The following is a 13278-nucleotide window of genomic DNA, read 5'->3' on the forward strand; positions in this document are numbered from 1 at the left end:
AAAAGGGCCTTAACGTTCAAAGAAAATGATTGGGTCTTACTTAAGTTTCGCAAGGCTTGATTGAGGCAAACGACGGAAAAATCCTACGGGCCATCAAAAGTATTATTAGCAGCAAGCTAACACGGATACCATTTTTCGGAGTTCTCTTTATAAAACACTTATTATTTTGATAAATCGGGAATATTGTAACTCCTATTTTCTCGGATAAACTATGTAATTAATGAGTCGAGGCTACAAGCTTTCAGATTGTATCAACCTGTCATTTCCCAGCTTTGGTAGAACTCCAGATTATTAGTTTTGACCGCTCAAAAACCTTGGCTAAGGTATAAAATCCAATTTTTTGTAAGTTCTTTATAAGTTTTTGGATAATAGAAACGCAGTGTGAGCTAACGGTGCTCACTCCTCTCCTTCTCGCGCTTCCTACTCCCTCCCCGGTTGTCACATTGCAGTCATGTTTATTGCATTGCAACCGCAGGTAAGAGCTCTACGCATTGACGTAAGCAGTTCACAGTATTTCATAGCTTTTGGGTCGCCGCTAATTTCATTATACCTAGGAATTTACACTTTCAAATCAAAAACTGAGCATAGGCGACGGGGTATTGGGGCATCATTGCTAAGCATTTAGATGTATTTTGGGTCGAGAATGACTAGGTCAAAAATCCACTACTGTTAATAATCGCGATTTTGAAACTTGACCTAAAGTGGGGTTTGAGACCATAAGCATGTGTGCTTAGGTCTTATAAACTTGTCCTAGAAGTTTCGTTACGTTTGGATGTCATTTGATGCTGTAACGGATGTGATTTGTTTGCCGATGAGCAATTGGCTTTTGGTGATTTCAGTCACTTGAGTGTAGCGTCAGATTGGCAACCTCTTGTAGCCTCTATGCACTAGCCGAGTCAGCTTCATCCCATGGATTGACAAATTAATCGTGGTTCTCGCTAATACTACAATAAGATAGGATGGTGAGATTAGACATACGTCCCACATTTGGCGTCGCTGTCGGGGATCGAAGAGACCTAAACTAGGAAAAAACACGAGCGTTTTGTGAAGTTATCCTTTGACTTCCTCTAGGTTCACTCACCTAGAGTTCAAAACTTTCTTTTAGAAACCGCATAGCTTAAGATTGTCGTCTTTTGCTATGTAGAGGTAGCTTGGAAGTAATCTATTTGCTGAGTGCCTTTAGGATTGTAGGATAGTAGAAATAGATTAGGATTTTGAGAATGATTGGTAGACGAGAGAAGTCTTAAGATCAGTGCTCAAAAAAACATAAAAAGACAAGAAAAAGAGTTTTTGTGGACACTTTCCACAACCCCATTGCATGAGAATCTAGGAGTATGGTAAGTAGGATCCGATGTGGATTTCAAAACATTGCTCTCTCTAAAAGAATCAAGTGTGAGTTGTTTTTGGAAGTTGCAGAATTTTAGGTCTACGGCTAGAAATAGCTCGAAAAGACTCGAAACCACTCAATCCGACTGGAGAGTAAGCCAGAAAGTTTAAACCAGTTAGTAAGCTCAAAGACACTTCGAGGTAAAAATGTCAAGAGTTGACCAAAACTCAGATTATTTACTTTTTCTTGACATTTTAGGTCAAATTAAGTTTTGACTTGATTCATAGGCTTAAATAGCTCATATAAAGACCGTCTTTGAAAAAATTGCAAAAAAGTGTTCATTTCAAGCCTGAAGTTAATAATCGCGATTATTAACTTTCTGCTCTAAATTAACCAAGGTTCATACCATTGACTCATTGCATGTGTACAAACAACTTTTGTAAAGGCCCAAGAAATTTGGATCACTAAACTGGGTAAAAACTAAAGTTTGTATTGACTTTTTGCATCTTGAGTATAAATTTGGAAAAAATTTGTCCAAACTTGTTGACAGTTGATTCATAGGCTTATATTGATGTGATAAACATGTGTATATGCTAAGTTGACCAAAAAGATGCAAAAACTTGTCAGTTGTAAATAATCGCGATTATTTACATCTACCCCCTTTTTCAACTTTTTTGACCAAGTCATCATATCACTAGTCATGTTGTAATAAGCCCACAAACCAAATTTGGTAAGATTTGGATCACTGGTTTGAAAATTGTAACCAAATTTGCAAAGATAGTCTGCAGACAGATAATTGATGACCGTTTGACCAAAAATTGTCCAAACTTGATGAAACTTGGCTAGTGACCTTAACTTGAGGTGCTTAACAGATCTGTGTCAAAGTTGAGAAAAAAAGTTGCAAAAACATAGCTGGAGTAAATAATCGCAATTATTTACAGCTGCTTCAAAACTTGAGAATTTTGCACATTTGACTATACCACAAGGTCAAGCATATCAAGTGGACCTCACAAATCAATTTTGGTGAAATTTGGATCCCAAAAGTGAGACTTAAGCCAAATTCTCGAAATCAGAGTGTGTGGACACAAAACAGTAGATAAACTTGATCAAATTTTGTCCAAATTTGTTGAAACTTGTCTACGGACTTTAACAAGTTGTATACTTGCCAAACCAATCCAAAAAGTGCAAAAAACTGACAAAACTAAATAATCGCGATTATTTACTACTGCTACCCAGAGACATCAATTTTGACTTTTGAACTTACACAGTGTTAGACCAACATAATATAAAGCCAACGGGCAATTTTGGGTTCAATCGGATCAAAACTGGTACATGTTCACTCAGTTTCCAGGTTGCATATTAAACCTTTGATTTTTACTAAAGTCGAATCTGGAAGTCAAATTTTGACTCACATAGCTCAATCTGAAGTGATACACATAGACCAATCACGGGAGTTAGCAAAAAACTCTACTGTCTTTATAGAAGAATAGCTAACTTCATCAAATTTGTACAGGAATCAGGTTGTAGACGAGGAATCAGTGGCTTGACAGAAAGTTGCAGTCGAATCAAGTGGGAATTGACGACAGGTCAATCCAAAGGTAAGTACTCTAACCAGGGCTTCATAAGTCTTTATGATCCTTAGATCTGGTCATGTACTAGGAAATCAGGGCATACTCAGAGAAACCTCTAGTAGAGTATCCACCGAAGAAAGCGTAAATCAAGGCAATTTCTTGCACACAATTCTTGAAGAAGTCTTAGATACTTTTTCAGATTCTACATCCGAAATGTCTTCTTACTCGACTCACTCGAAAACCAGAACGACAATGAGCTATAAGCATATACTATCTTTTTACAAGACTAACCGTCATGGAGCCCAGGTTTACTTGGACCCTAATGAGGAGTATGCTATTCGCATTGATGACCATGGTATTGAGTTTGAAGAAGAGATTATGGCAAACAAACAAGAAAAAATATACATGGACAGAAACGGAACTCAGTATGTACAAGTTGAAAACCCTAATGTGGTAGACAAATGGGGGTTAGAAGTAAACACCATAATCCCAGATATGTCAGCAAAAGATGGACCACCAACTTTAGAATTAGAGGGATACGATCAAGTAGATTTGAAGCCTTTGAAACGGCTTAGTACGGATAATCCTAGGATCGGAGTCTATTGTTGGGAAGATAGACACAAAAAGAGATCTTTTATGGACTTCGCATGCCAAACCAGGACAACTAACGGCCATGAAGATCATCTATATCTTCAAGATCAAAGATAAGGGATCAGCGGACCTACCAACCTACCTGTTTAGGAATTGTTATAACAACAACTTTGTTATGATGACTCCTGAGGAGGTAGAGCAAACCAAATACCAAGGGTATTCCATACGGGATTGGATATTGGGACAAGGACCAAAAATGATTCCAAGAGATGAACACCGTGAAGATCATCTGAGAGTAATGTACAGAAACCAGAATCCACCTCATCACGTAGAAAACCCGGTGACACTAAGGCCAGTTTAGGGCTACATGAGTCACTATTTCCAACAAATTGGTTTGAAGGACTCGAAACAGGACCACCTGCCAAGAGACCGGGAGTTGAACCAAACAGACACGCCAGACCAGCTGATTTTCAAAAATGGTCAGAAAATACAGCGGATCAGGGGATCCATATGACCACTTAGCAAGCTTTAAGCAAGTGCTAAGAGCAGAACGTATATTCGATTTCCATACTCAATTCGAGGGGTTTGGAATGACATTAGAAGGAAAAGCATTGACATGGTTCCAAAACATTCCACCAAGGTCAATCATGGACTTGAACACATTACCTCAAGGATTTGTAGCTGCTTGCTCCAAAACAGGGATCAAACATAATACAGTAGCTCAAATCTACAACTTTAAACAGAAACATGGTGAGTCTTTAGGGATTGTGCAACTCAAATGAAACAATACATTTCCAGATGCCCAGAGCTAAAGATACATGCAGAAGAACGACTAGTGTCATTGTTTCTAGAGGGATTGCTAAACAAAGAACTCCATGCTATACTCTATAGCAAGAAGCATACAACCCTAGAAGAGTGTGTGTCAGATGCTATTGACGTAGGAGACAATTGTGATATTTTCAACGAAGAAGATGTCCCTAAGGATAACCAAAGCGAGAAAACAACATCCACTAAACCAGCACAAGTGGGAATGGTTACTGCAACACCACTTTCATCCATAGAAGACATGCTTAAAAGGATGAATGACACAATGAACAACATGCAAAAAGCACCTATGAGGGAACCAGGACAAGGGATACCTCAACAGGGACAACCAATTAGGCCACAAAAATGGTGTGCAATCGAGGAAAAATGGACCAACCATGAGACCCACGAGGGCTACTTTAGACCAAACTATGATGGGAATGTTCAGTACGTGCCTAGGAGGCCACATGGACAACCCATGTACAGATATCAACCTAATATGACCCAAGCTCAAAGACCACCAATGGGTGTGGAAAGACCTCAATTTGTGTTGGGACAACAACCTCCGTATCCAGGACATAATGCACTGCTTGTAAAGTACATGCACTCCGAAGGAGTCATAGATGAACAAGTATTAGTGCCTGTTACATCCTATGCAGAGCCTAGTCCATCTACAGTAATGGTAGAAGGAGATTGGTATAATTCACATCCACCACCAATGGAAGAAACTGTGACTTATGCTCCACCAGAGCTCGCACCAATGTATTATGTAGCTACTCAAGGTTTCAGACCTCCCATGGTAAGACCCATGATTAAGCCAAGAATAGAAAACTGTCATAACTGTGGTGCAGATGATCACTGGAAAAATGAATGTCCAGAGCCAGACAAAAACCTCAAACCAGTTGAAGCCTATTGCATACAATGTTGCAAAAAGGGAGGACATTTTCCGGAAGATTGTCCTAAAAATCCTTTGAACAAGCGTAAAACGGTAGTACACGTAGTCTAAGTGATACCTAGTAGCTCAGTAGAGAGTGAACCGATTGTTCCAATCAAGGTAATCACTAGAGCCCAGGCCAAGAAAAAGAAACACAACTCCTCTGATGATTCATAAAATACGAAAGTTTCCTCTCAAAGAATCAAAAGAAGCAGAAGCAAAAGATATGAGATAAGAAAACAAAAACAACGGGTTGAAATCGAAGAGAAAGCAAAAAAGATATTCCAGGAAAAGTTGAAAGAAACTGGAAGTGAAATCAAGGAAACAACCGTGAAATCTGGAGGATCCATTCTGGTTGATAAAATTTTTGAGCCTATTAATGCCACCTTGGAAGCCTACCAAGCAGGAATTAAAGCAAGCAAAAACATGGAAAACAAATGGAAAAACTATCCTTCTCCAGACATGGAAGCAGCTAAGCTGGAAGCTTATCAAAATTTGGTAAGAATCACGCTAGAAGTGCTTGAAAAACAAAAACCCAAGCTCGAAAGTATTGCAAAACCTGAAGAGCTTGTGGTAAGAGACACTAAAGAAAAAGCCGATGTGGTGGCAGAACCCCACCTTGAAACAAAAGAACCAGAGCTTATAGTGCCTGACAGCGAAGAGGCCTTAGACGGAATTGTATTCGTAGAGGAAGACTGGCCAGGACACTTATGGGAAAAAGTGCGAGAGATCAACGATGGGAGCGTAACTCTAAAGTAAGCTCCTATAGAGGAAGTCTAGTTGGATAACCTATCTTCTAATGTAAACATGGATGTACAATCCTTGTACGAGGATTGCGGATCTGAAGCTTTAGGAATGTCGAAACCTTTGACCTTGAAAACATTACCTTCTTACTTGGGAGATAACGAAGATGAATCCATAGTGTGTAAGACCACTTAAGTAAAAAGAGTTGAACAGACCCTAGAAGTAGACAACATTCATTCAATCATGTCTACACCCATCCAATGCACTCTTACCTTGGGAGAATTGTTAAAACTCATACCATACTTATGGAATGATTTATAGAAAACCCTAGAGAAGGTGGGGATAACGGGGTTAATCTCAAAAAAATTGGGAAAATTGAAAAATGAATGGACAACAAAGAGATTCGATCTGTTCCCATGAACAAAGTCGGAGAATATTACGAAGGGGAAGAAGGAAACACCACCCTCCTAGTGAAATATAATGACATTGAAACCATGACAATACTGGATAGTGGAGCAGGCATAGCCATAGCCACAAAAGCGGTATGGGAATCCTGGGGACAGCCAACCATTAGACAAACTCGAATGAAATTGCAATTGACTGACGGACACATTGAGAGACCATTAGGGCTGCTTGAAAAAGTGGTAGTCAATTCTTGTGGAATTGAATATTAACTTTTTCCATAGTAGACTTTGGGAAAAAACTCAACTATGAAATCATATTGGGAAGACCTTTCATGCGACAGGTACAACTTATCCAAGATTGGGAAAACAATTATCTATACTTGAAGCAAGTGGGATCTATAACAATAGTAAATCTAAAAGATCACACTTATAGAGATGTCTTGAAAACACCCATACAAGAGTTTGATTCAGTCTCTTCGGCTGAAACTAAGCTTCCATTCTGGTTAAACAGAGACACTCCTATTTGGATGTGTGGAGCTTCAGAAAACGAAAGCTTAAGACGAGAAGAATGTATCCTAGAAAGGGACTGCACAGACGAAGCCTATGTACATGAACCCTTTCCAGAGCATTTGTTTGAGCTATTTGAATGGACTCAAATTTTAGTGACCATGGATGTATGTGTGAATACGTCTATGTCTACTCAATTTTGCAATGAGGACGGCTACGACATAGTTCCCATCCAAATGATTTCAATCCTCAACATTGAAGATGAAGATGAGGAACCCAAGGACTTAATGAAACCTCAACAAGTCTTTTCAGAACTCTATTACGATGCAACTGATGAGTTAGATGAACACTCAGCTACCTCAGAAGGTTCGGGGTCATAAAAGGAGCATATGAGAGCTAAGCTACTCTTAAAAGGAGGGGAGGAAATTTTTTTTGACTTTCCAAACCAGAAATCAAGAAGACAAAAATGGTATAGACGAAAAAGAGACACCAGAAACGTGAAAACACGACCTATGCCATCAGTCTCCAGTAGAACACAATTCTTGATGCAGATAGATGCAAATGATTGTGTCAAAGACAAAATCACTGGTAGATATCCTTCAAACAAAAATTCAGAAATGTCTCAAACATCGAGGAAAACAAGGAAGGGTACTCAAGCAAACCCACAGGATAAGAAATCACTCATGACTCGAGTCTAGGGGAAAAAGAAAAATCAAGAGTTGAAAAAAGCTCTAAAGGAGATATACACAACCGAATGGAAACCACGTAAGAGGATGGTAAGGATGTAATGCGTGTTCCATCCCATTACAAAAAGTATACTCTCCAAGATCGAAAAATCATAGTCGAACAACCTGTTAGGGAACTACGGAAACATGGCGAGTCTTACGAAGGACGTGAAAACGCTAAAAAGATAGACTTGATTGAACTAGGAGAAGAGCTCAGACCGTCTTACATTGTGAATGACCTAACAGAAGAAGAAGAAGAGCTCTTGTTGAGCTTGTTAAAGGAATACCAAGATATCTTCACTTGGTCTTACAAGGATCTCAAGGGTGTTGATCTAGAAATCTGTCAACATACCATACCCATGAGAGATGATGCGAAACCAAGTAGACAAAGGCCATACACGTATATTGAAACATTTGCCAGGAAGATAAAAGAAGAGATTGAAGAACTAAAGGAAGCCGAATTCATTTATGAAATAGAACACACAGATTGGGTGTCTCCAATTGTGGTAGTACCCAAGAAGAATGGAAAATTACAAGTGTGTGTTAATCTCAAAAAGGTGAATGCAGCTACCATTAGGGACAACTTTCCTCTTCCAATCACTGAGCATTTTTGAGAACGAGTTGCAGGAAAAGAAGCTTACAGCTTCTTAGATGGATTTTAGGGATATAATCAACTTTTGGGTGACCCAAAAGATTAGCATAAAACTGCTTTTGCAATAGAATGTGGTATATTTGCCTATCGGGTTATGCCGTTTTGGTTAACAAATGCTTCATCCACGTTTCAAAGGTTGATGAGCCATGCTTTTAAAGAGTATCTTAGGAAATTTTTAGAAGTGTATATAGATGATCTATGCGTACATTCATCAATCCGGGCTGATCATTTTGAACACCTCAAAAAGGTATTCAAAAAATGTAGACTTTATAGGATTTTTTTAAATCCTGAAAAGTGCACATTCATGGGTAGACAAGGGAAAATTCTTGGACATATAGCGTCTAAAATGGCATAGCTACTGATATTGAGAAAGCTAATGATATTGAGAAGATTCATGTCATTGCTGATTTGCCTAGACCAACAACAGTCAAAGGGGTACAAGCCTTCATGGAACATTGTGGATATTACCGACGGTTCATCTACATGTACGCTATAATTGAAAACCCATGTATTGCTTGATTACACACTTTGAATGGACCGAGACATGTGAAGAATCCTTCATGAAGCTTGAGCAAGCTCTCACCTTAGCTCCAATATTGAAAGCACCATATTGGAATAAGGTATTCTATGTACATGTAGATGATTCCAATTTTGCTATCGGTTGTATTAGCCCAACCAAGAGATGGGAAAATTGACTATTCTATTTCTTATGCTAGCCGACAATTGAACATGGCGGAAAAAAATTACACCACCACCGAAAGGGAAGGATTAGGAATGATCTATGCTGCTAAAAAGTATAGACATTACCTATTAGCCAACAATTTTGTGTTCTTTGTGGACCACCAAGCCGTGTTGTATTTGGTCAAGGAGAATAGTGAGATGGTTCATAATTCTTATGGAATTTGATTTTACTGTGGTGTAAAAGAGGGCACTACACATCAAAGAGCAGATCATTTGTCAAGGATTGTTTCAGGAGAATCGCCTAAAGGGGTAGATGATGACCTACCAGATGCCTATTTGTTCTCCGTGCAGATGATACCTAGATGGTCGAAAAACATTGTGTCATTGATGACAATAGCTCAAGTGGATTCATAAATACCACTTCCTATCACAATCGGATTAATCCAACAAATCGGCTATGTATCAATTACTAGCTGGTAGGCCATACAAAAGAAATCGAGACGGGATATTGCTCATGCATTAATCCTGAACAAAAAGAACAGTACCTAAGTTAAGCACATGTTACCATAGTAGGACTTCACTTTGCGGAAGACCAAACTATGCAACAAATCTTGAGACTTGGAGTATTTTGGCCGACTATGAGTAGCGATGTTCGATTTTTTGTAAAGGATTTTCCCTCAATGTCAAAAACAAACACCCATACCTCATGTAACATTGTTTCAAATGTCACATGTTCCTAAGTGGAGTAACTATCTAGTTACTTACTTATCGAGCCGAACATTTTGTGAGGATATGAGTAAACCCTGTCAGAGAGCAATTGAAACTAAAGCAAGAGATTATGCTCTTATTGGGAACCAATTGTATCGGAGAGGTAAAGATCAATATTTGCGTCTTTGTGCAAATGAAAACGAGTATATTCCAATTATAGAACAAGCACATGCTGAATTAGCTGGAGGTCACTTTTCTAGTGAGACAACCGCAAGAGCAATCTTGATAGCAGGCATACGGTGGCCAACACTTTTTGCAAATGCCAAAGAATATGTTCAAAGGTGTGATGCTTGTCAACGAGCAAAAATGCCAACACGTGTAGATAGCATGCCCTTAAGACCAATGATGGGTGCTAGAGCTTTCACAAAATGGGGTATAGATTTTGTTGGGCCAATACAGCCACCTGCTTATAGAACCCAAGCTCAATATATCATTGTAGCTACAGACTATTTGACCAAGTGGACCAAGGCTAAAGCAACTCAAAAGAACGATTCCAGAACCACTGCTGCATTCTTATATGAGTATGTATTCACGAGATATGGACTCCCAATAGAAATTTTCAGTGATCAGACAACTCGTTTCCTCAATGAGGTAATCGAGTATTTGCTTAATGAGTTTATGGTCATCCATAACAAATCAACTCCCTATCACCCACAGGCAAACGAACAAGTTGAGCATACGAATAAAATTCTTAGCTCGGTGCTGACTAAAGTGGTTAGTTCAGGAAGAACAGACTGGGAAATGAATCTCCATGCTGCTCTATGGGCTTATCGAGTTTCATTCAAAACAACTTTAAATGCTACGCCCTTTAACCTTGTTTATGATCTTGATGCCGTACTTCCAGTAGAATTTCTATTGAGGACATTAAGGGTAGCACAGAATCTTGAATGGACTGAACATAAATTGTCAGAAAGACTTGAAGACTTAGAAAAGCTAGACGAGAAAAGGCTAACTGCTGTAGCTCACACCTATGCACAAAAGCGAAAACAAAAACAGTTTTTTGATTCTCACTTAATCACAAAAATCTTCAAGAAAGGGGACTTAGTTTTAGTTTATTCCCTTAAGCAACACATTTCCAAGTTTAAGAAAAAGAAAAATGGTCCGTTTATCATTGAAGATGTATCTCTAAGTGGAGCAGTAAAATTGTCCACCCTAGACGGTGGGCCAATGGCTAATTGGATTAGTGGATGCCGTTTAACCAATGAATTGCTGGAAAGAATGCATGCAGCCAAGCAAAGGAAGACAATAGGTTATTGATGAAGCCCAAGAGGAAGCTATGCTTCGGGTACTTAAACAGAAAGCTACTCTCAAAAATCAGCAGATACCGATCTCCATCAACACTCTGGAAATAAATGACCGACAATGGGAATTACCTAAAGACGCAGTTTCAACAGATGATGACTGGTTAGACGTAATAGACCTGTGCATCAAAGTACAGCTCAACAATCATAGCACCAATGCTTTGGTCGACACAGGAGCTAGAGTAAATGCAGTCAGTTCCACATACAAGAAGGCAACAAGTCAAGCATTGACAGCAGGAATAGCAACAATCAAAGGGTGCAACAAGAACCCAACCCCAACATTGGGAGTAGTCAACTTGAACGTGATAGTACATGGATGTTCATGTCCTCATTAGTTTGTATGCTTACCATATGAACACATGAATGAGATGATGATTCTTGGAATTCCCTGGATGCAAACATACAAAGCAGTACCAGATTGGGATACAAATCAGCTAAAGCTTTCACCTAAAGGAGGGCAATTCATTATTCCAATTGCACCAAGCAAGGAGGAATGAAAAAGAAGCAATCAATAGACCAAACCACGAAGTAGTCAATCTTCTCCATCCCCTCGACAAGCAAATGCTGCAAGTAGCATGCAAGGAGTTAGGCAAATTTGGGTACCAAAAGCACAGCTTAAGGATAAGCCGATTCAAATCTGGGTGCCTAAAACTTCACCGACAAAACAAAAGAAGGTTCCAAGGGTTAAAAAACAGAGACAAGCATCTCCGAGCAAGGAATCTAGCATGAAATTGGTTTGGAAGAAAAAGGAGCACTTATCTTCTCCACCAATCGTAACACCAATCAAGCAATGGCGAGTTAAGTCTCAAAAGACTACACCATAGTCTTCACCGACAGATTCAAAAGTGAAGAGGGAGATTAGGTGGAGTTGCAACTCCTACCTAAAGAAGTATATGATGTCGTTGCGAAGCCTGAGACCAAGGAAGCCAACCGTAGGCTGGGACTCGGAGACATTTATGAACAGGAGCCTTGCGGAGTGGATTTTCAGAAAGCTTACGAGCTTTTATCCACAATTAAAGAGGATGGAACGGCCCAAATATCTGACACTCAGGGAAACAAGGTCGAAGTGGTCATAACTAAAGATATACTAGTAGAGGCACTCAGACTGCCTACAAAGGGAATGACCATGAGAGCAAGGGACAGGAAAACAACAAGGACTTTAACCAAAGAGACCGCCGTGGCTACCTTTGCACGCCGAATCATACCACAGTCTTCACCTGCAGATTCAAAAGTGAAGAGGGACATTAGGTGGAGTTGCAACTCCTACCTAATGCGAAGCCCGAGGCCAAGGAAGCCAACCGCAGGCTGGGACTCGGAGACATTTATGAACAGGAGCCTTGCGGAGTGGATTTTCAGAAAGCTTACCACTACACGGGATTCTTCACTTGGTGAACGAAGATATTTGCACCAGTGATCAATAATCTTACCTCAAGATTTGTAGGCTACTCAGCGGTAGAGCTGAAGAACAGAGTGACCATGCAGTTTCTACAAGTGCCAGATAAAGAAATAAGAATCAGATACCAGAAGGCACTGAATGCGCTTAAGGACCGCCTCGCCAGCCGCCAGCTCGAGGACTATTTCAGCCCATAAACCTGTGTCAAGGGACGACACAGGCGAGGAGGGGGGGAATGTTAGCAGCAAGCTATCACGGATACCATTTTTCGGAGCTCTCTTTGTAAAACACTTATTATTTTGATAAATCGGGAATATTGTAACTCTTATTTTCTCGGATAAACTCTGTAATTAATGAGCCGGGGCTACAAGCTTTTAGATTGTATCAACCTGTCATTTCCCAGCTTTGGTAGAACTCTAGATTATTAGTTTTGACCACCCAAAAACCTTGGCTAAGGTATAAAAGCCAATTTTTGTAAGTTTTTTGGAAGTTTTTGGATAATAGAAATGCAGCATGACCTAACGACGCTCACTCCTCTCCTTCTCGCGCGTACTACTCCCTCCCTGGTTGTCACATTGCAGTCGCGTTTGTTGCATTGCAACCGCAGGTAAGAGCTCTACGCATTGACGTAAGCAGTTCACAATATTTTATAGCTTTTGGCGTTGTCGACGCTAATTTCATCATAACAAGGAATTTACACTTTCAAATAAAAAACTAAGCATAGATGGGGTATTGGGGCATCATTGCTAAGCATTTAGATGCATTCTGGGTCGAAAAAGACTAGGTCAAAAATCCACTCCTGTTAATAATCGCGATTTTGGAACTTGACCTAAAGTGGGGTTTGAGACTATAAGCATGTGTGCTTAGGTCTTATAA

Source organism: Adiantum capillus-veneris, chromosome 12, assembly GCF_014529385.1.
Source record: "Adiantum capillus-veneris isolate H3 chromosome 12, ASM1452938v2, whole genome shotgun sequence".
NCBI classification, from domain to species: Eukaryota; Viridiplantae; Streptophyta; class Polypodiopsida; order Polypodiales; family Pteridaceae; genus Adiantum; species Adiantum capillus-veneris.